General features: G+C 38.2%; 1 protein-coding gene across 1 annotated transcript in view; it reads left to right on the top strand.

The window, feature by feature from the left end:
- Nucleotides 1-24047, top strand: part of LOC134755702 (ADP-ribosylation factor 6) — a 105702-nt gene that overhangs the window by 196 nt on the left and 81459 nt on the right. Inside the window, exon 2 of the mRNA XM_063692250.1 lies at nucleotides 18340-18427. The gene's annotated coding sequence lies outside the window, so the exon portion shown is untranslated. The remainder of the gene's footprint in view (nucleotides 1-18339; nucleotides 18428-24047) is intronic.

The following is a 24047-nucleotide window of genomic DNA, read 5'->3' as shown; positions in this document are numbered from 1 at the left end:
TACGTTTTTGTTCTGAGGTGAAACCAATAGGAAAGCACGGCCGCCATACATTGAGTGGCTGTCATCAGCCGTTATTTGACCGCCATCGCCCAAGCTACCGACAGCGACTCCGCCTTTTTCTAAAAAGCGTTGCAATTACCGCAGAATTTATCGACTAGTTTGACTCATTATGTAGGGTTTTTTGATGTTACTATGTCAGGTTAAAGTTTTTGATAATTATTTCCGCATGAGTTAAACTTTAAAGTTTACAAAGTGATGTTGCCGCCTCTGCGATGGATGATTCACGTCACAATGCGATTATTAGAATCACTCCAATATTTTACCACGCTAATAATTCGTACTGACGGTTGGTCGAGTGATTATGCGAGTATGTATAGCAAGATAATGAATGAATCGGTTACAAATACCTTGGAATCAATTGCTACTTGACATTCTCTGCTGCACGAAGCTGCCGGTTGTTATGCTAATGTGAATTAAGAAATTGCCGTGTATTGGCCGTAATTCTGAATAGATGAATTGTTAAATTGAATGTTATATGGATTCTACTTGAAATACACCCCCTAAACATGAATTGAATTGTTTTAGTAACCAGTATCTAATAGGAATTTGTAAATTGTTCTTTAGAACAGGAGAAAGCTGATACTTTCAGTCAACTTCATGAGAAATTCCTTACCATTACCATTGACAAATCTACACAGTGTTTATTATGCTTTTATTACAAGAAAATAACCTACAGTACCTATACCACATTATATCTTAATTAGTGACGTTTTCAACCAAAAGGTACCACATTGTCGCTTGTCGATAAGGTTGATTTCGAATTGAAGCTATATGGAAATATCGCCTTATTGACAAACGACAATAAGTAAGTACGACCCTTTTGGTTGAAAATGGCACATTTAGTGACATCTTAACCAGGTACACAAATATCTACCTTTTTTGCTTTATACCCTGAGCTAGCAACCCGCCCCGGCTTCGCACGGGGTGTAGTATTTAGTATCAGCATTGCACCTGTGCAAAGCCGTGGCGGGTCGCTAGTTATACATATAAACCTGCCTCTTGAATTACTCTATCTATTAAAAAAAACGCATCAAAATCCGTTGTGTAGTTTTAAAGATCTAAGCATACATAGGGACAGACAGATAGCGGAAAGCGACTTTGTTTTATACTATGTTATGTATTGATGACGTTATAAAGGCATTATTTTGTCTATATCACTACAGAGCCTGAATACATGCCTAATAAAACTTACATAAACTAAATAGTAAATGCTAACGAACTTAAAAGATGGTTACCCGTAGTAACTATGTTCGGGTCATTAGTTAATGGGTATCATTGTCCATTAAAGTTATCAGTCAATGTCACTTGAGTGCTTTTCTGCTTATCATGCTTAACAATTGTGTTTTTTACTAACGGCTAATTTTGTCAATTTTTTCCACAATTTCCGTAATATGTTAGTGACTCATATAAATTTGCATTATGCGAGAAAACTATTATCAAATTTGTCGATTTTGTTGCTCTTAGGAAGTTACTCATAATCATACCCTGCAACGGAGCCAGCACATCTGTAGCAGTTATAAATGTCACGGTTTTTACAACTCTACAAACTACTACTACGGACAAATTAAAGTACAAAAAATATTTTCTTCATTGTTTTCAAACACTATTTTCTAACAACGAAAATTTGTTGTTGTCCTTTGGCATCCCAGAGGTGCAAAGGGCCTTCACAAGCTTGCGCCACGCCTTCCTATCTTCAGCGACTCTTCTGGCCTCGCTCCAGCTCAACCTGACCGCTCGTAGCACAGCACAGCACACACACACATTGAAACGCTTCTAATATTGAGATCGACATGTTCATTTATTTTCTAGTTATATCGGAAGAGGGTCAATACAGTTCTCGTTCTCTTTAAATTTTATTAATCTTAAGTATAATAAAGTTTAAGCAAAATATTTCATAATAATCGCCAACCCTGACATAAAACTGTCATATGCCACTGTTTTGCTAGTTCCGTTGCGAGTTTGCTGATAATAATGTTTTGATAAGCTTGGCGCTGACGCATTTTCATAGTAAAGACTTTTAGGTCAAGGTATTACTACCTTTTAAATAAAGAAAACAAAACATATATATAAATAAAATAAAAATAATAATAAATAATAAATAAATTCATTTATTTCAGATACATGATCCATAATTACAACTATTTACACAAACAACAATCATCAATAAAATTATAATTAAAATTAGAAAAAAAAAAAAAAAAAAACATTAAAATTCAAATCAATAAAAACTAAAATTAACACTAATATCATAAAACTAACGATTCAGTTAGACGCCCTGTGCAGCTTATCCCAGTGAAGCTGGAAAGGGCCGTCTAGGCGCTCTGCCACCGTCTGAAGGAGGCTATTCGGGCTGCCGCGCAATAAAATATAAAAAACATATTGAACTACCTACTTAATGTCAATGATGATGGTGTGAAGGGGGTGGATGGCGGCAACATGCAGCGCGTGACCCATATGGCTTATGACCGCACACTATGGAGACGGAGCATACATGGTCGCGATCCTCAGCAATGACTGCAATGAGGGACCGAGGAAGAAGAAGACTTAATGTCAAATTTTAATTTAATTATTATCCTAGACTGATCTGATATAATGATATTTTGTGTTTAAGTCATAAAGGATATTTTAAAAACGAATAAGTTTAATTCAGCAACTTGTTGTGAGAGAGTAACATTACAACATTTAAAACATTAAAAAATAACGTCTACAAGCAAATTTTGAGGTAGGTACGTATTTTTATTGCTACGAGCTACATGTTTTTAACACAATTAAACAAGAAATTTATATTTTTTTTTTATTTGAACTTTTACCTACATACAAGTTTGAGAACAAATACAATTATTTTATTAAATATTTTGATTTGTGTTTTTTAAAGTAGTCACACTACTATATATAAATTAAAAACTGTAATAGATGTCATATATTAAAGAAAAAGTGACAAAGCCCTCCAGTGGAGGGCTTCGTCACCTTTCCTTTAATATATGACATCTATACAGTTTTTTTTTTTTTACCTAAATACTCAAAATAACCCAAAAAATACTAACAATATCATTCGAACTATTCCAAACACAATAATAAACTAATATCTCTAATTCTGTTTGCTTTTCAAATAAATAAAATATCCAATTTTTTCGATACCTTTTTTTTATCTCTTTTTTTTATTATTATTATAAACTGATCGGCGATTGGCCCTAGTCACACCTGATGGAAAGTGAAGACAGGGCCTAAGATGGAGCTCACCGGTTCAGTAACAGCCTATTCACTCTTGTTTTAAAGAGACCGAGGTGGGAGGTGGTTTTTATTGAGGCTTTGGACACTAGGAGGTGAACATGTCAGCCTCATGGGTATTCCGATACCTTAAAGTGTATATTCCAGGTATTCCAACATACAAGCACATATGACATTGCTTTAAAGGGGCCCACTGACTATCAGTCCGCCGGACGATATCGGCCTGTCAGTTGTTCGGAACTGTCAAATTTTTGTTCTAACTGACAGGCCGATATCGTCCGGCGGACTGATAGTCAGTGGGCACCTTTAAGGTAAACTGCCGTAAGGTATTTAAGTATATCAGGACACCTGCTTGTCTCATGTTAATATACCTGTAACATTATCTGATAACGTAAAACAAGGATGCTAAGGTTAATGAAGTCTTATCTACACTAAGCTAGATAACTGTCTGTCTAAAGTCAAAGTAATGTTTTTCTAGTTTGACAACCTCGTACCCTAGGGTAGTAATACTAGTAATGGCACCTTAAGATGCTGAAGGTTCTAGGTTTGATCCGATATAGCGTGTTTTGTGTTTATTGCAAAAAAAAATAATCCTGTTACAATTTTTTTTTTCTAAATGTGACGTTTTCAAGAAAAAGGTACCACATTGTCGCTTACCATAGGGCGAAAATTGCTTGTAGTTTTATACGAAAAACCTGTCAGAGCGTTTTATTTCATCCTTCAAACATTTTGCTTGAAAAGGACACAAATTTATACATAGGTATCAAGTTATTTATTTATTTATTTTACATTATAATTACCTAATGTAGAATTGTGGACTAAGGTCACAGCTTTTTTAGGGTTCCGTACCCAAAGGGTAAAAAAGGGACCCTATTACTAAGACTCCGCTGTCCGTCCGTCCGTCTGTCACCTGGCTGTATCTCATGAACCGTGATAGCTAGACAGTTGAAATTTTCACAGATGATGTGTTTCTGTTGCCGCTATAATAACAAATGCTAAAAACAGAATAAAATAAATATATGTCGGGGCTCCCATACAACAAACGTGATTTTTTGCCCGTTTCTGCGTAATGGTACGGAACCCTTCGTGCGCGAGTCCGACTCGCACTTGGCCGTTTTTTTGTTTTTTGTAATACAGATTTAAGATATATTATAACAATACCCCCCTGACCCCCCTCCTACAATATAGAGGGGATTTAAATCTTCTCGGGGCAGAGGCTTTATTTGACGTTCATAAGCGCATTGTAAAATACCTACTTGAATAATAAACTATCTTTATCTTGCGAGGAAGCTGCCAGCTCTACGTTCGCCGGTGACGTCCCTTATCTTATTAAATATTATTTTTAATCAGTGTGCCCTTATTAAAAATTTTAACAAACATGATCTTTAAATTTTATATTAAAGGAACATGATCTTTGTTGACCAACAAGTCCAACAACGTCTAGTTGTCTCTGATTTGTCAGTCTCAGAGACGATGAAATGAGGCCAACTGATATATGTGGGTGATTCACAGATCATTTCCCTATTGGGCTCGTCCATAATCATGTGATCATATTTGACCTACTTTTAAACTTTATTTGGGTAAACACAGGCGGATTGTTTTAATATGAGAAGGTTGTTGAGTTATTTATGTTTTTGGCTGTAAAAAATGTACGCGTGATGTCTTCTTGAACCCCCCTCCCTCCCTATCGTGATCATTCGTGATATTTTTCGGTTATAGGTGATAATGGTGTTAGTTCAAACCTATTTAGATACCATTAAGTCCCCGAAAAAGCCTAGTGCTTTCTTCTGCGGAGTTCCTTCTAATGCTAACACACTGTTGAAAGGCGTAGGATGCTATTAAATAGTATCTCGTACGACACGGCGGCATAATCTTGTATAAGTAGAACTCAAGACAGCTTATCCCAAAAACAATAACGGTAATAGAAAAAGGCGCAAACCTTTGGACATTTTGTGGATTGCGACAATAGCCACATAGGGTCCACACAGCGCATACGCGCGAGGCAATTTCCTCGCGCACAAAACGGCCAGTGTAGACGTGCCTCGGCAGAGGCGTGTGTTGTATCGACATTTTAGAAGCACATATTAAATATATTAATAACGGGCCACTCACGTGTTTTAAGTCGAAAACGCTCGACAACACGTATTGGATTCGGATTCGACTCACTATATACGTTTCGATAAGGTAACTGTGCTGGCGAAAGAAAAGTTTGTGATTCAGCGAAAAGTACGGGAGGCTATCGAAATTGGTCGTCATCCGAATTTTAACCGTGATTGTGGTTGGTCAGTGCCTCCGAGCTGGAAAACTGTTTTGGGTAATACGTCGGTGGACAGTGTGGACGAACCATTAGCGAATGACGTAGTGAGTGTTGTGTGCAACCCATCATTTGACAATAATGCCGTAAACGAGGGTAGTTTCTCGCCCCCCCTGCCGCCACCGGCGCCCGCGCCTAGTCATCGGGCGCGGAGGGCTGCGGCCCGCAGTCTGCGCCGGTCCGTCACCGTCGACGCAAGCTCCTGATGACGCTCCTCGGTACGGAGTGAAACATGTCGAGCGTTTTCGACTTAAAACACGTGAGTGACCCGTTATTAATATATTTAATATGTCTGTCTTACGGAAGTTTTGTTATTAAAATTTTAGAAGCACGTCTACACCGACCGTTTTGTGCGCGAGGAAATTGTCTCGCGCGTATGCTCGATCTGTGTGGACCCGGCTAATCAATCAATCAATATATTTTATTTCAGACTAATGTCCACAGTGTTAGTGTACATTCCCTTAAGCCTATGTTAGTTAAACCTATACTAACTTATAATAACTTATAAACTAAGCCTCTGGATCCCATATGTACATTGTCCCAATGTTTCCAGAAGTCACTAATGAATATAATTTAGAAAAAAAAAGCAACGTGGCAACGCGGCATGCGTGATGGGCTCCTTTGCATCTGGAGGGGCACGGGGCGCATTTTGTGAATAGTTTTTGTGTTGTTCTAGTTTAGGTTAAGATTTCTGTAATATAATAAATATATACAATGTAACATTGACGTAAAATGTATTGTACCATTTTATCAGTAAATAAATAAATGAATGAATTTAGAAATTAATTGAAAAACATTGGAAACAACACTACTTTAAAACATATTTGTTCTATTTTCGAGTTACAACTGTTTTGCAATGGTTTTGCGATTTTTAGGGTTCCGTACCCAAAGGGTAAAAACGGGACCCTATTACTAAGACTCCGCTGTCCGTCTGTCACCAGGCTGTATCTAAGAAACCGTGATAGCTAGACAGTTGAAATTTTCACAGATGATGTATTTCTGTTGCCGCTATAACAAATACTAAAAAGTACGGAACCCTCGGTGGGCGAGTCCGACTCGCACTTGGCCGGTTTTTATTATGTTTAAAGAAAAGAGTAACGCTTCATAAAGCATAGTGTATGTGCGGTAATCTTACTAACTAGAATTACACGCATCACGCGACCCTATACCTATGTCCACACTGTTAATTGATCGAGTGATCCTGAACCTTATTGAAAAGGCTTAAGGTTCTCTGATGGTCAGTTAAACTGTTAGTACTCATCATAGGAATGCTGCTCACATTCGTGTCACTTTCTGAATTTCCATTCTCACTCGACCCAGTTGGCGGTGTTCTTCGGTCGATAGTTGAACTACTGACATGATGTGGCATTTTAAAGGTCAATTGGGGCATTTTCTATGAAAAGGGACCTTATTGTCGATGGCGCTTACGCCGCACAGCGTCGCGCGGCATTGTATTTATATCAGAGCATCGTTAATAAAGGCGTAAGCGCCATCGACAATAAGTTCCCTTTTCATAGAAAATGCCCCAATTAGGCGTTCGGTATTCTAGCGCTTGCTAATCCAGCACACCAAGTAATCTAGAAATTAGCGACTAAGGTGACTCGCTCTATAATCCGGCAGTTTAGGTACACAGCCGAACACCGGATTACAGGGCGGTTGTATTTGATATATAGGCCAGACTTTCGCATTTATAATATTAGTATGGATTATGTGTCGTTTTCAAGCTAAACGTACCAGTACCACGTTGTCGCTTGCCATAAGGACGCTCTGACAGGTTTTTCATATAAAGATACTAGCAATTTTCGTCCTTATAGTAAGCGACAATGTGACCTTTTGATTGAAAACGTCACATGTACTGGTTAAAGCCGCCGCTGACTGTACGACACGGACGGAAGCACGTCCCGTACACTGATTATGCGTCATAGATCACCAGTAATCAGAAGCGGAATTAATCTGCAGTTTCCATTTAAAATGTTAATGTATGTTTTCTATGAAAATGGACCTTATAGTCGATGGCGTTTACGCCGCACAGCTTCGCGCGGCATTGTATTTATATCGGAGCATCGTTAATAATGGCGTAAGCGCCATCGACAATAACCACATATTACCGGCCAATCTAAACAAGTCGGCCTAGTCTCACAGCTCAATAAAGTAAAAAACATCCATAATTTAGCATACCTAAATATCCATAAATATGTTATGTGAATATTTATAAGAAATCATGTAAATTTAATAGTCTATCATTTAAAATTTCCATTTAAAAGTAAATAAATAACTGTTAATAAATTAGGCCTAAACACACACACTTCGCACAGCTAAACTGTGGAATGAACTGTCGCCTGCGGTATTTCCGGACCGATATGACCTTCAAACCTTCAAGAAAAGAGCGTATTCCCATCTTAAAGGCCGGCAACGCACTTACAACCCCTCTGGTGTTGCGGGTGTCCATGGGCGGCGGTAATCGCTTTCCATCAGGTGATCCGTCTGCTCGTTTGCCTCCTATTTCATAAAAAAAAAAAAAAAAAAAAAAGGCCTAAACCGGATGGCCGGATTCAGGCCAATGAGCCACTTAAATGTTTGAATGAACTACAAAATGGCTGATACAGGAAAATCACGCAAGTTATAAGTTTTGACGAACGGTCTGGCCTAGTGGGTAGTGAACCTGCCTGTGAAGCCGATGGTCCTGGGTTCGAATCCCGGTAAGGGCATTTATTTAGGTGATGAACACAAATATTTCTTCCTGAGTCATGGGTGTATTTTATATGGGTGTAGTATACATGTAATTTATCTCTATGAGCATGTATATCGTCGCCTAAAGCAGCCATAGTATAAGCTTTGCTTAGTTTGGGGCTAGGTTGATCTGTGTAAGATGTCTCCTGATATTTATTTGTGCCATTCTCAATCAAAAGGGTACTTATTGTCGGTTGTCATTAAGGCGCTATTTCCATATAGCTTTAATTTGAAATCAACCTTATCGACAAGCGACAATGTGGTACCTTTTGGTTGAAAACGTCACATTTAAGTATTTCAAACGAAGTAAAATTAGCAAATATAGTTTTTCATAGCTACGGATTATATTATACTAGCTTTTGCCCGCGACTTCGTCTGCGTGGAATTAGTAATTTGGGTACCTTAATTCTTAAACAAATCTGCTTTTTAATCCACCCTTTTTCACCCCCAAATTGGTCCACACTATACATTTCGACCCCATTTTTTACACCCTTAAGGGATGATTTCGGGGATAAAAGTTATTCTATATCCTTTCCCACAGCTCAAACTATCCCCATACCAAGTTTCATCTAAATCGGTTCAGCGGTTATTGATTCCCCATACAAATTTCCACCCCCCTTGAGGGGTGAGTTCTGGGATAAAAAGTATCCTATGTCCTTCCCCGGGACTCAAACTATCTGTATACCAAATTTGAAGTTGAAACCGTTGTTGAAATTTTCAACTAAATCGGTTCAGCGGTTTAAGCGTGAAGAGGTAACACAGACAGACAGGCAGACAGACTTTCGCATTTATAATATTAGTATGGATAGACATAGCTCTGAGTATTTTTGACTTCGGAACACGGTCCATATATCTGACAGTTATCCCTTTCTCCATAAATATATCCCGCTCACAGCTTTAAATATTACCCAATAGTCCCAATACACAATTTCCCGCTATTAAGATGTATTCAAAACTTTTTAGACCACTTTGTTGATGCGTGATTAAACTGAAATTTGGCCAGTGATTGATAACGCAATACTACATTACTCATCTGAAGGTGAAACCCGTCGTTGGGTATAGACATGAACTCTATGATAAAACAGATTGACATGTTTCTTAGCTCTTGCGCTGTGTAAACGTTATAAGTTATAAGCAATAGGTTATTTCACTAGACTTATATTGACCGGGATATAGACCGTGATTATCGTGAATATCGGGAACTCATAAATAATACAAAAGGTAATCACGGTCTATATCCCGGTCAATATAAGTCTAGTGAAACTAACCGTGAATCATTCATAACTCTAATAGCTTATTTGACTACTAGTCAAATCAGTGTCTTTTATCGAACTGTCAAAACGATTTTGCTGCTATAGAATTTATATGAAACACTAGCATGTGACGTCACAATCAAATTACCTACTCTTTATAGTTTTATACGGGTTTTAAAATAGAAACTGTGTCTAAAAATAACCGCTGTCTAAGTTTCTCTATTAATCTTTTGGTGCTTTATTTCATGCATGGTGTAAAATAGAATTTGCTCTCTGTAAATGTACTGTAATTTATCCCTTTGTCGACGTCATTTCACCTTATTCCATCGTAATAAAGGACACATGTATACATATATTTCGGCCCTACAACTAGTAATTATTCCAACTGGCTAATTAATCACGAGATATGAATCATGGCGAGCTTACAAAATATTGCGATGAGTAATTTTTGGTTATTACTCTTGTTCCAGGCAATTTGGCAGCGTTTATTAGGTTACAGAATTTTTATATTACGAATATTTTTAGAATGATTATAGTACCTAAACCTACCTAAACTTATTATCTAAAAAAATTAGTAAAAAGAGCAGACAATAAAAATTTCCTAAATTCCAACTAGAATTAGAAATTGTATTTATGCAACTGACATTCGAATTTTCGTAAGCGCATTGTAGAACAAATATGCTGGGCGCTTCAATATAGTGCTACATAAAATAGTAGAAATAAAATAAAATGGAACTAAAAAAATCCATATTAAATTGTTGCCATGTTTAAGCATTTTACGTCAAAAATGTGACAGTTACGTAGAAAGTGGCGCCCTCATTAATTTTCTACAATTCAATTTTAACATAGTGCTGATACTACCTAATGCTGAGTCTTGGCAAATTCACCCAGTGCAAAATTGCAGGGAGTAAAAGCCAGAGGAAAAAAAGAAGCCGAGTAAATTTGAGAAAAAAATATACCTAAAAATAACCGTCTCCTATCAATAGTTATTCTTTGATCAATGATCATTCGTGGCAACAGTTGCGTTTCTCATAAAACGTTTCATTCATATTCACACCGCGAATAGTTAGTGGTAATGGTACGCACATTTACACGTAGTAAGGAAATCATACCTTTACTTGCCTATCCTGTAATTCTACATCGAAAATAACATACAGTTTCGCTTGTCGCTTTCGTTTTTAGCGAAAGTTCATGGTTTCGGAAATATCATCGCTTTATGTTATTTGTAAACCGTGGTAACCTTTCCGCTGTCTGTCTGTCTGTCTGTCCGTCCGTCTGTCCGTCTGTCACCAGGCTGTATCTCATGAACCGTGATAGCTAGACAGTTGAAATTTTCACAGATGATGTTTTTCTGTTGGCGCTATAATAACAAATACTAAAAACAGAATAAAATAAATATTTAAGTGGGGATCCCATACAACAAACGTGATTTTTTTGCCTTTTTTCCCGTAATGGTACGGAACCCTTCGTGCGCGAGTCCGACTCGCACTTGGCCGGTTTTTTTGTAACGTTATTTTTTCAAAAAATATTAATGTACCTACCTACGTCATTATGAGAATCTACTGTTTACTGTACATACCTACATATCACCATATTTAGATGATTTTTCATTAAAATCAGATCAATTTGTAAAGTTGAATGCTTTTCACGTATTGCAGACAAGATTCAATAGGTATGATATAACTGCAATTTCATTATCGCTAAAAGTAAGAGCGGAATAAGCTAGAAATTCAATTTTGCTGTTCGCTGATTCGTATGACAGCGGGAATCGCTTTTCTGTGGCACTTAGCGTTTGTACCTATGTACCTAACCGAAATTACCTACACAAGACGATATGTGCATTTACATAAGTAGGTACATATTAAACTGCACAACCTTATTCCTCCGTCCCATTTTTACCATCGGACCACAAGACAAACGGCATTCCGGCATCGCTTCATGGTGGGAACTCCAAAAATACGCATAAAGCGTTTTGCTTCCACATTTCTTATGCGAACTGCCAAGGAGTGGAACGCCCTGCCCGAGTCTGTGTTTCCGCATGAGTACAATTTGGGGCTCTTCAAGGCAAGAGTTAATAGGTATCTCATAGGTAAGCGTGCTCCACCGTAGACCACATCATCACTTACCATCAGGTGGGATAGTGGTCAAACGCCTGACTATTCATCATAAAAAAAAAAAACATTTACAACCGGGGCGGTTAGCCGCGACCACGACCAGTGAAACCTGTGTTGAAACGTCGGTAAATAAAGGTAACAAAATAAATTCACGATAGACCCGATTGTAAATGTGATTTAATATGTGTTCAAAACGCGAAAGTTTTAAATGTTATAAGCTTTTATTTTGCTTGCGCTTGTACCGGTAGCAAAGGTAGCAGGCAGCAATCCTCGATTGACATAAATTTATGCAAAACAAAATATTTTGCAAATGGTTAATAGGAACGTCGAAGAATATTTTCAGGAAAAGAAATATACTAATCGATCCTATTTTTAGCAAAGATCAAAATTCTAAGAAACCAACTAAACTCGTTTCGCGGTTACGTTATGTAGGTACTTATGTTGTTGGTATTGTACAACATTATTTTAAGACACCAAAAACAGTCACCACACACGAAATGTCGTTTTCTCGGAAACCAAAATCAGGGCTAAGGTTCGCGTCTTCCTGTTTACCATGATTGTTATGTTAATTCGGCCCATTCATCTTTCCGCGTAATATAATAATTTCGGCCGTATCAGCCGAAAAGCTCGTCACAGACGGAGCGATAATATATCGGCAGATACCGACAGATGTCGTACAGTATCGCTAAGCACCACACACGCCAATGATACCAAAATATATATCGCTCTCTGTGTAGCACCTACATTGTGAGAGAGACGAAATATACCGACCGATATATCGCAAATCTTAAGGCATCTGCAGATGCCTTTCGATAAGATATCGTAAGATACTAAAATATATATAACAGCTTCTTGTGTGGACTCTGTCAAATATATCTTTTACGTAGATATCTGCAGATGCCGTATCTTACGGTATCTGTCGATATAATTATCGCTCCGTCTGTGATGGGCTTAAGTGATGCTGCGGTGTTGTTCATATCAGATAGAGTTTCCTTGTTTTTTTTTTTCGTAAATTCACGGTTTTTGGGGCAAATTACAAACTATTGCCCAGTTGTACGAAGTAGATTCTATGTTGGTTTTTTTGCGTCCATTGTTGACATTGACCAAATCGAGTTTTTTCAAAAAAAAACTAAAATTACTGAAACACTTCAACGTCGTTTTAATATTAACATCGTTTTTGCTTCTGTACTGTACCTATATAATATAAAATATAACTTATAAATAATGTAGGGTAGGTATATAAAATAACCACAAAACACAAGGCACTCAGTTACTCCCAGTGTTACGCCATTCCAAATAACAATTTAGCTAGTTATACCTGTAGTTGCCTAACATTCTGAACTAAGCCAATATCTCATCCATTAAACTCCCGCCTATCTCCAGATCTGAGTTTAACATTTTAGTTTCCATTGTTTCTAGAAATAACACGAACGACTTATATATAACCACGACCTATCGGCTATGAAGGCGTGTCTCAGGGATAAAGGTTGAATATATTTGGACACGCCCCAGTTTTGAGCGGTACATTGGTTTGACAGTTTGTTAAAAATCTGTATTTTATGTTACGGCTAGACAAGCAATCTTAAACCTAATTTAAGTTTCACTGTTGCATATCATGGAGCAAAATGGCATCTTTATCTACTGAATACAAATACAAAGTATTTATGTAGATAGAAATTTGACTATGGGTCTTAATAAAATAATTGAGTAAAAAGATGAAAAACTTTTTCGCCACTATGTATTTTCCTGTAGAACGTCCAACTTTTTTAAGCCCCTCTATCACACTGGTCACGAAAACAAGGACCTATAACAGCTCATCCATCCACATTGGCCCAGTATCTAACTGAGACGCGATGGAACAGACGACACAAACATACTTTTGGACCCGGGTATGTCCTTAAACTACGTCCAAAAGAGAGGTATGGGCACTGTGAATGACATCTCGCTTTGTGTGGTAGGGCACAGGACAGCGGATGTCATTCCAGATCTAGAGCAGAGCCCAACTGGATCCACCTTACAGAAAACTGCAGCCAAATAACACTAGACCCTACTAATAGTGTTGTGTTCCTGCCGGTGAGTAAGGTTGCCAGAGCTCGGGGGAGAGGAGTGTTAGGGTCGGCAACGCGCATGTAACTCCTCTGGAGTTGCAGGCGTACATAGGCTACGGAGACTGCTTAACATCAGGCGGGCCGTATGCTTGTTTGCCACCGACGTAGTATTAAAAAAAAATTGTATCTATATTTGTATACAGTTGAGTAACCTGCAATAAGTATACATATTAGAAAATGAAGTGTGCAAAAATATGACACAATATTACGAGCTTTGTGATGATTATGATAGATATTTGTGCGGATGGGCATAGGTAAATAGAAATACTTAAAAAAAATGTTAAACTTTATACCCTTCCAACTTCCAACCTTCCACCACTTCGTTTGCAACGATACACGAAGTAGGTAGATATTATCGATCGATAATTCAACAACAGTTTCTACGCCCGCTATAATGAGGATGATATCACCATTTCGTTACGCTTGCAAAACTTTAATAGCCTATAGTTACCGACAAAATTTATCGCGATATGTAAACACATTTTTTACAAGAATTTAATCACATTATGTACGATAAATAATGGTAGGTACATCATGTGAAAAAAAAAACATTTAAGTTATGTAGCATACCTATATGTAGGTACAGTCAACAGTCGCCATCAGATATATCGGAGCGGGCAAGGTGCTCACAAATATCTGAACACGCTATCTATTGTCAAGGCGTTAGAATGCGTGTTCAGATGTTTTTGAGCACCTCGGCCGCTCCGATATATCTGATTGCGACTGTACTCAAATGTAGTAGTAAATAAAATGGTCAATGAGATACAATCAAGAGTAGTAACCTACACCTGGTACAAGTAATACCAGCATTTAAAAACCGGATAGTCGGACTCGCCCACCGAGGGTGCTTTTTAGTATTTGTTCTTATAGCGGCAACAGACATACATCATCTGTGAAAATTTCAACTTTCTAGCTATCACGGTTCATGAGACAGACATGAGCCTGGTGACAGACAGACAGACGGACAGAGGAGTCTTAGTAATAAGGTCCCGTATTTACCCTTTGGGTACGGAACCCTAAAAATGCAAGAAAAAGTTGGTGTTATGTCGTATCAATAAGTATTAAAAAGCTGCAAGAAGGAAAATGCCGGTAGATACTCCACCGAGAAGACAAAGAACAAAGTAAATGTTGTTAAATAAAAAATAACAAAAAACACAACAGAAATACCTACATATCTATCAAAGTGTAAGAAACTGTCGCCATCTCAAAGTTACCGATTACTTCGTGGTTTTCGAGATTGCGAAATCCTTTAACTTCGTAACTTTAGTTTTGGCAACGGGTTTGATGTATGGCTTCGGAGCTGTGTTTTATGCTGCTCAGTCTAGTTTGTTTGTCTTCCTTTTATCTGTAAAGTGCTTTTAAAGTAATAGTTGGAAATACTTGTAGATAATATTTTAAAATGATTTTTCTGTATTACGTTCTAATCTTAGTTACTTACTACAAGATAGGTTCTCAGAAGTTTATAACTTTTAAGCTTAAATGCCGTAAACTAGGTCAAAAAATAAATACAGTAACTCTCACTTAGGAAGTTTCTAATGTACGTCAAAAACGCACCCTAAGCGGAAAAGCGTATTAACATTTACCGTGTAAGTATGAAGACTAGAGTTTTGAATGATTCACGGTTAGTTTCACTAGACTTTACCAGTTAGGAACCTGCAAAGTATACATAGTTTCAGGACAAAACTTAAACAGTATCTGCTTAGTCACCAGCTTAGCCAGGAAACCTGCAGATTAGAAACAAGTTGTCTGTAGTCTAGACTTTTGCTATTGCTATTGTTACTTACCACAATGTTTTTGTTCCTTCCACTTTGGAGTTGACACCAATCGAACGACGAAAAGACTGCCCGAGATGGGTTGTAGAATCATTCCAGACATGCCATCCTTTTGTCTGTGTGTCATTATATGTTTTCTTGTTTGTTTTGTTTATGTTAGTCAACTTTATAACATTGTTTTATGGTTTTCATGATCAATAACGGATTACAATTAATAAAATATTAGATTCACTCACTTCACTTCTATATTTATGCTTGTTTGTCAATTCTGTCATTGTCATTGAATTTAATGTCATGTAGCCACCACTGGCGCTAGTTATGCACGCTTAATGTCGCGCCACGATATGGTCCGTCCGGGCCGGCACATGTTCGGTCGGTTGATCCGTGTAACTTAATGTTATGTACTTATGTTATGTTCTTATGTCGTCATATTGTATCTCTTTTTGTATTAGTTTGTGTAAACGATGTGTAATTTTATTTTTCGCCATATTTTATGTCTCTTTCTTTTATGTTGCTTTCTTTTTGTCTGTTGCCTTCCGTGATTCTCACCTGATGGTCTCATCGGAAGATCAGCGCTGGAAGTCGCCAGCAGCATGCTGAGATGGGGCCATTTCGTGACACTTTATTTTCATGTTCTTTTAATGTATGTCTATTGTCTGTGTGTGTGTTTACGAATAAAGTATTCTATTCTATTCTATACTTATATTGACCGGGATATAGACCAACATCTACACATGAACATGGGGGGGGGGGGGTTAACATGATGGTTGTAATATTGGGAGCTCATAAATAATACAAAAGGTAATCACGGTCTATATCCCGGTCAATATAGGTCTATGTATGAAGACGTTACTAGGATTCGTATAAAATAGCTTATTACCACTTTACGCTGGAAATCGTATAGAACATGATCGTGGTAGCCGGGTCTTCTGTACCTTATTATTTACACTGGAATATCCAAGAAAATAATAAAAATTGCAACAATGAAGTAGGTTTACCTACTCTATGCACAAGTCCGATTCGCACTTTTTCATATATCTGGTATCTATTCTAATAGGTGTTCAGATGCTATCTTGTACTTACACGTCATAACTAACATCTTCATCTAACTAGGTAGTAATTATAATTATAACTACCATTATCACGCAGTTCTAACCACCGTTTCTATTGTCTCAGTATATGTGTGCGGAACTTTAGATAAGGGATTTGATAGGATTGCGACGGTTTCACTTTGAAATGTCATGTTTTTTAGCTCCCGACGCAAAAAGAGGGGTGTTAATGTTTGACCGTTTGCTTGTCTGTCTGTTTGCTTGTTTGTCTGTCTATCTGTGGCATCGTAGCTCTCTAACGGATGGACCGATTTCGATGCGGTTCTTTTCACGTGGAAGCGAGTTTCCTTGCGGTGCGATATTTTTGGGATATACCGTAGGGGTTTTTTTTTTAAATTTTAAATTTAATAGTTATTAACTTTTAGACAAATTCTTGTAAGTCCTAAAAATAAAAAATAAAACCCTTCTACGTCAGTTTTAGTGGTTCTATCTAAATAAGATGAATAAACATAGACGCTATTTCTTACATAAGTAACGAATTTTAGGTGAAACAACGCGTCTTGAAATTTATTGCTAAACCTATTATGGACTTCGTGTTCCAAAGAAGACTCACTCCTACTCTAGGCTTTCACAAGCCACATATCATTCAGTGACCTTGATGTCAACGCGTCAATAATACACTATCCGGGTACTCCGTGCCCAAACTGAGCTGATCCTTAAAGACGAGGCCTCCTAAAAAGTCGAGTCTAAAGGGGCCCACTGATTATCAGTCTGCCGGACGATATCGGCCTGTCTTCTTCTTCTTCTTTTAAAATTATGGCTTCAGCCCAGTGGGACTATTTCGCCAGTATCAAGGTATTAAGAGGTTTAAAAACGACAAAAATTGTACGGTTGTACAAGACAGTGTACGGTGATTTGTTAGCTCTTGTAAATCGATAGCTAGACTTTACAAGAAGCACGTGGACTACCGGCCGTTGACTCCAAGATGGTGGTTAAACGCGCTTCAAAATTAATTCTCCATTCACTGCACACTACCACATTAGTTTACTGTATAATAAGCTATCGATATTACACTTTAAACAATATTAATGAGCAAAAAACAAAGTAATTAATCACGATGCTAACTATCAAGATGGCGCTCGAACCGGAAGTCCCAGTTAGAACAAAAATTTGACAGTTCCGAACAACTGACAGGCCGATATCGTCCGGCGGACTGATAGTCAGCGGGCCCCTTTACAACCCTAGTAAATAAACATTTCCTAATGTAATTCTAACAACAGTCTCCATTAGACTTATATTGACCGGGATATAGACCGTGATTACCTTTTGTATTATTTGTGAGCTCCCGATATTTCGGCGCAGTTACATGCATCATGTTCACGGGTGACTGAAGATAGCGGGGGCGGGCGGGCAGTTGTGTAGACAGCGCTCTGTCTACCCTCATTCTTGCGCGTCGGCTGCGTTCACTTTCAACGTTACCAACGGTCGCATTCACACTTGTTGGTCCGGTCGCGTTCCCACTCGTTGGTCTGTCCAAACACACCCACCCGCTATCTTCAGTCACCCGTGAACATGATGCATGTAACTGCGTCGAAATATCGGGAGCTCACAAATAATACAAAAGGTAATCACGGTCTATATCCCGGTCAATATAAGTCTAGTGAAACTAACCGTGAATCATTCAAAACTCTAACAGTCTCCATTGTTCCAGGATATGTGTACGTAACGGGAGATAGCTGCGCTGTGATTAGCGGTCTAACTGTGGAATGGTTCCGGTGTATCGGCGGTTTGGTTTTAATGTGAGTATAATTGTATAATGCTTTAAATATCGCGGCCATAAGCCTCAATTTCTGTCCATATGTAGTGGTACTCTATGTTACATAATTAGACATTTAACCTATAGGTATAGACACTTAGCCGTAAGAGACTTGACTGACAGACTGACCAACGTAAATCCCTAGTAGCTAAGGTTATTAGCACTAGCACCTATCTTCATCTTTAGACATACTTTCTTTTTTTTTTTCAATCTAGTTTTTAATTCACTAACTGGTCGCCCAAGATACATGCTATGCCTAGTTTGGGGACCCCTGTTCATACTGTTTTAAATGTACCGCTGTATGCGCGCAACCTGGACCTCATGTATACTCAATCTGCAAATTCCCATCTTTGTGTGCAAAATAAATATATTTTTCATTTTTTCACCTTACGTTTGAACACTTCATCGATTTGTCATCTTGGCTAGCCCTCCTGAACTGCACGTCTGGTGTGGTTTAGCCTTAAACGTGTAGAACATAGTCTAATGACGCTTTTTGACAGTGACATTGAAACTACAAAACTAACTGATGCTGCGAATTTACGAATGATTGCACTAACAGTATTTGAAAATGAAAATGAAAAATGAAAATGAAAATATTTTATTTCATTAATAAAAAGTTACATTACAAGGTATTAGGTTGGGACTTCCTTTAACGTGTAGAACATAGTCTAATGACGCTTCTTGACAGTGACATTGAAACTACAAAACTAACTGATGCTGCGAAATTACGAATGATTGCACTAACATAATTTGACATGACATTATGACCATGGGGCTTTAAATTCAGGGCTCGATTCTAATTGCTAAACTGAGCTACTTTTATTATGAGACCAACTCCGAAATTGCTAAAAAAAACTGGGCTTTTTCATACATTTTGGCTGATCAGATGTCGTAGAAAGCCAAAAATTTTCTTCGCGATATTAGGGTTGTTCCCATAATAGTAGCTCAGTTTAGCGACTAGAATCGAGCCCTGAATTTAAAGCCCATGGTCAGAGACATACTGTCACATATTTGGAAAAATATTGTGTGTAAGTACCCATTTTTTAAAGGTAAATGTATAAGGGTAATAAGGGTTCAGTTATTGGTCTGTAAAGTACAGAACCCCAAATATCCTTCAAAATAACCTAATTGTATCAACATGACGCATTAAAATGATTCTTATCAGCATTTATTTAATTAAGATAACACCGTTACTATGCCTTGATTTAGCAGATACTGGGGTCCGATTCGACTTCATTGAAGGACAGTTAGTTACATTTTTGAGTTTCAGTTCTAAGTATGGGGAACCCGCGGGAACCCCCAAAATTAATTATTTTTTTCTATTTTTGTGTGAAAATCTTAATGCGGTTCACAGAATACATCTACGTACCAAGTTTCAACAGTATTAGTTCTTATAGTTTCGGAAAAAAGTGTCTGTGACATACGGACAGACAGACATGACAAATCCATAAGGGTTCCGTGTTTTGCCATTTGGCTACGGAACCCTAAAAATCCGGTTTATGTCGGACACTACTAAATTATGCTATCAGTGCTATTGTTAACATACGAGTATGATGTAAGATAGACATTACATTTACGTTTTAAAAACCACATTGCTACTTTGACCATGATCATGGCTTTGACATTGGCACCGAAAATACGCACGAGATATCTGTGCCACTCTCGCTGACCTCAATGGATGCCCGCTGTATGACGCTCACACAAATAACGTTACGACGTACATACTGACTTTAAACGAAAAAAAATATTTTCTTTTTTTGTCACAACGTCACACTCGTGCCTAGTTTTTAGGGTCGGTACCCAAAGGGTAAAAAACGGGACCCTATTACTAAGACTCCGCCGTCTCTCTGTCTGTAAGTCTGTCACCAGGCTGTATCTCATGAACCGTGATAGCTAGACAGTTGAAATTTTCACAGATGATGTATTTCTGTTGCCGCTATAACAACAAATACTAAAAACAGAATAAAATAAATATTTAAGTGGGGCTCCCATACAACGAACATGGTTTTTTGCCGTTTTTTTGCGTAATGGTACGGAACCCTTCGTGTCTTCATCATTATGCAGAAATATTCGCCACAAGTGTTACTACAGCTTAAAATAAATCCCAACATACCATCGTACTTAACTGACAATTCATAACCCTTATTGCCAAGTCATAAGGTCCAAAAATGGTCAGGTGTTGTAAGTACCTACGAAACGACGGACAACTGTCTCTGAACGCACGGCGACTACTAATTGACTTAACTCACGATTCGTGTACAGACGGAGGCAAAAGTATTCTCCAAAAAAACTCGGACAAGTGCGAGTCGGACTCGCCTAACCGACGTAGGAGACTTTTTAGTATTTGTTGTTATAGCGGCAACAGAAATACATCATCTCATAATTTCAACTGTCTAGCTATCACTATCACGGTTCATGAGATACAGCCTGCTGACAGACAGACAGACGGACAGACCGACAGTTGTCTTAGTAATAGGGTCCCGTTATTACCCTTTGGGCACGGAACCCTAAAAACAAGTGAATTCGGAGAATCCATCCTATCGTTCCTGCATTATTCTATAGTGACAGGAACGCAGATAATCAATTCAACTCCCCACCAGATGTTTTTAAGTCCCGCGTGTATGATGAACATGGTTTATTTTAAATACCTTTATCAACATGATAATGACATAAGAGTTTTGAATGATTCACGGTTAGTTTCACTAGACTTATATTGACCGGGATATAGCCCGTGATCACCTTTTGTATTGTTTATGAGCTCCCGATATTAACTGTAAGTGCGTCGAAATATCGAGAGCTCATAAACAATACAAAAGGTAATCACGGTCTATATCCCGGTCAATATAAGTCTAATGATAATGACATATCTGGTGCCTACGCCAATTCTCGGGATCAAGCGGACCCCAAGCTCCTATATACGAGCCATGGCAAAAAGCCGGGATAACGCGAGGAAGATGATGATCAACATGACAATGACAGTGACATTGTTGTGTTGTGGTAGGTGGTATTAGCCTAAGAATAAGTGACCAATGCCTCCAGTACCCAGGATAAAGCTGGTGATCCAGTTACCCAAGTGATTACGACGTCTACCGCGAATGTAGAAGACGCTGATCCTAGCCCTTGGAACTAGAGGCGTTGATCACTTTTTAGGGTTCCGTACCCAAAGGGTAAAAACGGGACCCTATTACTAAGACTCCTCTGTCCGTCTGTCCGTCTGTCTGTCACCAGGCTGTATCTCATCAACTGTGATAGCTAGACAGTTGAAATTTTCACAGATGATGTATTTCTGTTGCCGCTATAACAACAAATACTAAAAAAGTACGGAACCCTCGGTGGGCGAGTCCGACTCGCACTTGTCCGCTTTTTTCTTTCGTACATGACATCTATCTCAGTTTATTTCTCTTCTGATGATGGTACACAAAACACGCGAACACGCATACTATTTATATCCAGTGTGTATTTGGCGACCTCTGAATTCTGTATACTAATGGGAATAGATACACAGCCTGTCCCTGTAGCTAACTTATATCGCTGAATGTACTAACGCCTACAAATAGCTTAGACGTTGTAAGTATTCAAATATCCATTGCTGTAACTTGTAGTTAATATTATCCGCGAACGTTTGACGTTGCGAAATAACCGCTTCGAGAGATTTGGCAACGTATTTTATGATATGCAGTTCGTAACAACATGCTACAAGTTGTTACCAACTGAATGTGGTTACACTTTGCAAGCTTTTTGTTTTGGATATTATTTTCGCTCGTGCAGGCGAGACATGTACGAACAGTACGAACGATGCTCATACGGATCCACATTCAATTTGACAGATATTGGACCACATATTGGGCCAACGTAAGTCAATCTAAGAGACGCAGCTGTGCGGTGAAATGTGAAATGAGTTAGCAAAATCACTTGCTCCCTCTAACGCATAAATGTGTCCCTTAGATTGGCCTACATTGGCCCAATTGGACTCGACATTAGCCTAGTTGAGTTAGCCCTGCCTACGAAGCTGGAGGTCCTAGATCTACCGAATTAGTTTAAACCTTTAACGGCTCAAGAGAACGTTACTGAACCAAATTGCCTAAAATTAGAATAATCTTTTAAGACTCCACACCGTTATCATGACCTTAGAACTTTAAAAAAAATCACTACACTCACTTAGCTTAGCACACAACTCCTCGCACGTACCATGAATATATTATGTAGTTAATTGACCGATTTTAAACTTTGATGCAACAACGTATAGTATATCGTATTCTGGTTGTATGGATACGAGCATTTAACAATTCATGGAGGCTTGGTTCGATACCCGTACCCGCCTTCTAGGAGCGACCATCTACGTCTAGAAGTGTTATCTTATTTGACCGTACTCACAGTGTTTCTCGCTCGCACCAATAAGTATTCCATAATTTCGATCAGGTCACGTGTCCGTCTTACGAATTTTCAATCTGTCAGTCACGTGACCTGTCACGAAATCTGTCACGAGTTTAACATTTTTTCCCCATCACAAAAAGTGCATAGCGCCGCTAAAGAAGTTTTCACTTCAAAAATAGTCTTTTATACGTAAATGATGTACTGTATTATTTTTAAATTTCTTTCATTAATTTCATTGTTACTCGAATCTCTGCTTTCTTTCTGATCTTCCACGTATTCCAGACCCATCACGTTATCAAATCCGCCACAAATGTGACCCCACTCACTCAAAAGGCCCTGCCCGGATGCGATAGTCCTAACAGATAATATCTATTTTGTATTCATGACACGGCTCCCACAGTTTAGTATAACACCTACCCTTGCTGCTGCTGAAGAAATAAATAATGATTTGTTCATTTATTTATGTCACGTACCTTCTGCTCACATAGACCGCGTATAGTCGTTAAAAACGTTCATTCGCAATTTCACCCCTTTTAAAATCCCTTTTCAGCCGAACTTTACAACATATGAGGAATATGTTTTTCTATTTTTATGGTCCTGCCTTCAACGGTTAATCTATGCTTTGTCTGTACATAAATTACGAAGCATAATAGAAAATGTACAGGATTTTTAATTTTATGTATTATCAATTTACCACACATCCGCCGCGCTATGCCGTCATCTGCATTGGAATATTTTACAGTTATTTTTCCTTTACTATTTCCTACAATGTGAAATCACATTCAAATTTATCCTTATTGGGAAAAACACAATGCTCCATTGAAATTTATGTACCTTTTGAGTAGTTACTATTAATTGGCGTTTACATTCCAATCCAAATTTGGCTATTGTGTTCTAGTTAAATGCCATTAGTTCCTTCCATTTAACTTACGTCATCCATCAATTCCTACCAAAAATCGGGCGCATCGATAAAGAAACGGCATCCCAAATATGTGACGTTTTCAACCAAAAGGTACCACATTGTCGATAAGGTTGATTTCTAATTGAAGCTATATGGAAATAGCGCCTTACTGACAAGCGACAATAAATACCCTTTTGGTAGAAATTGGCACATATATAGATGGGCCAACGCTAATGCGTACATCCTGTGTGTCATATTACCATCCTGATTTCTAACACGACAGTGGGGTTGACAATTGTATAAAGTTTTATAGATGGCACCAGCATAG

This window comes from Cydia strobilella, chromosome 3 (assembly GCF_947568885.1).
Source record: "Cydia strobilella chromosome 3, ilCydStro3.1, whole genome shotgun sequence".
NCBI lineage: Eukaryota > Metazoa > Arthropoda > Insecta > Lepidoptera > Tortricidae > Cydia > Cydia strobilella.
Note: the sequence above shows the minus strand (reverse complement) of the source record. Positions and strands in the feature narration are given on the sequence as shown.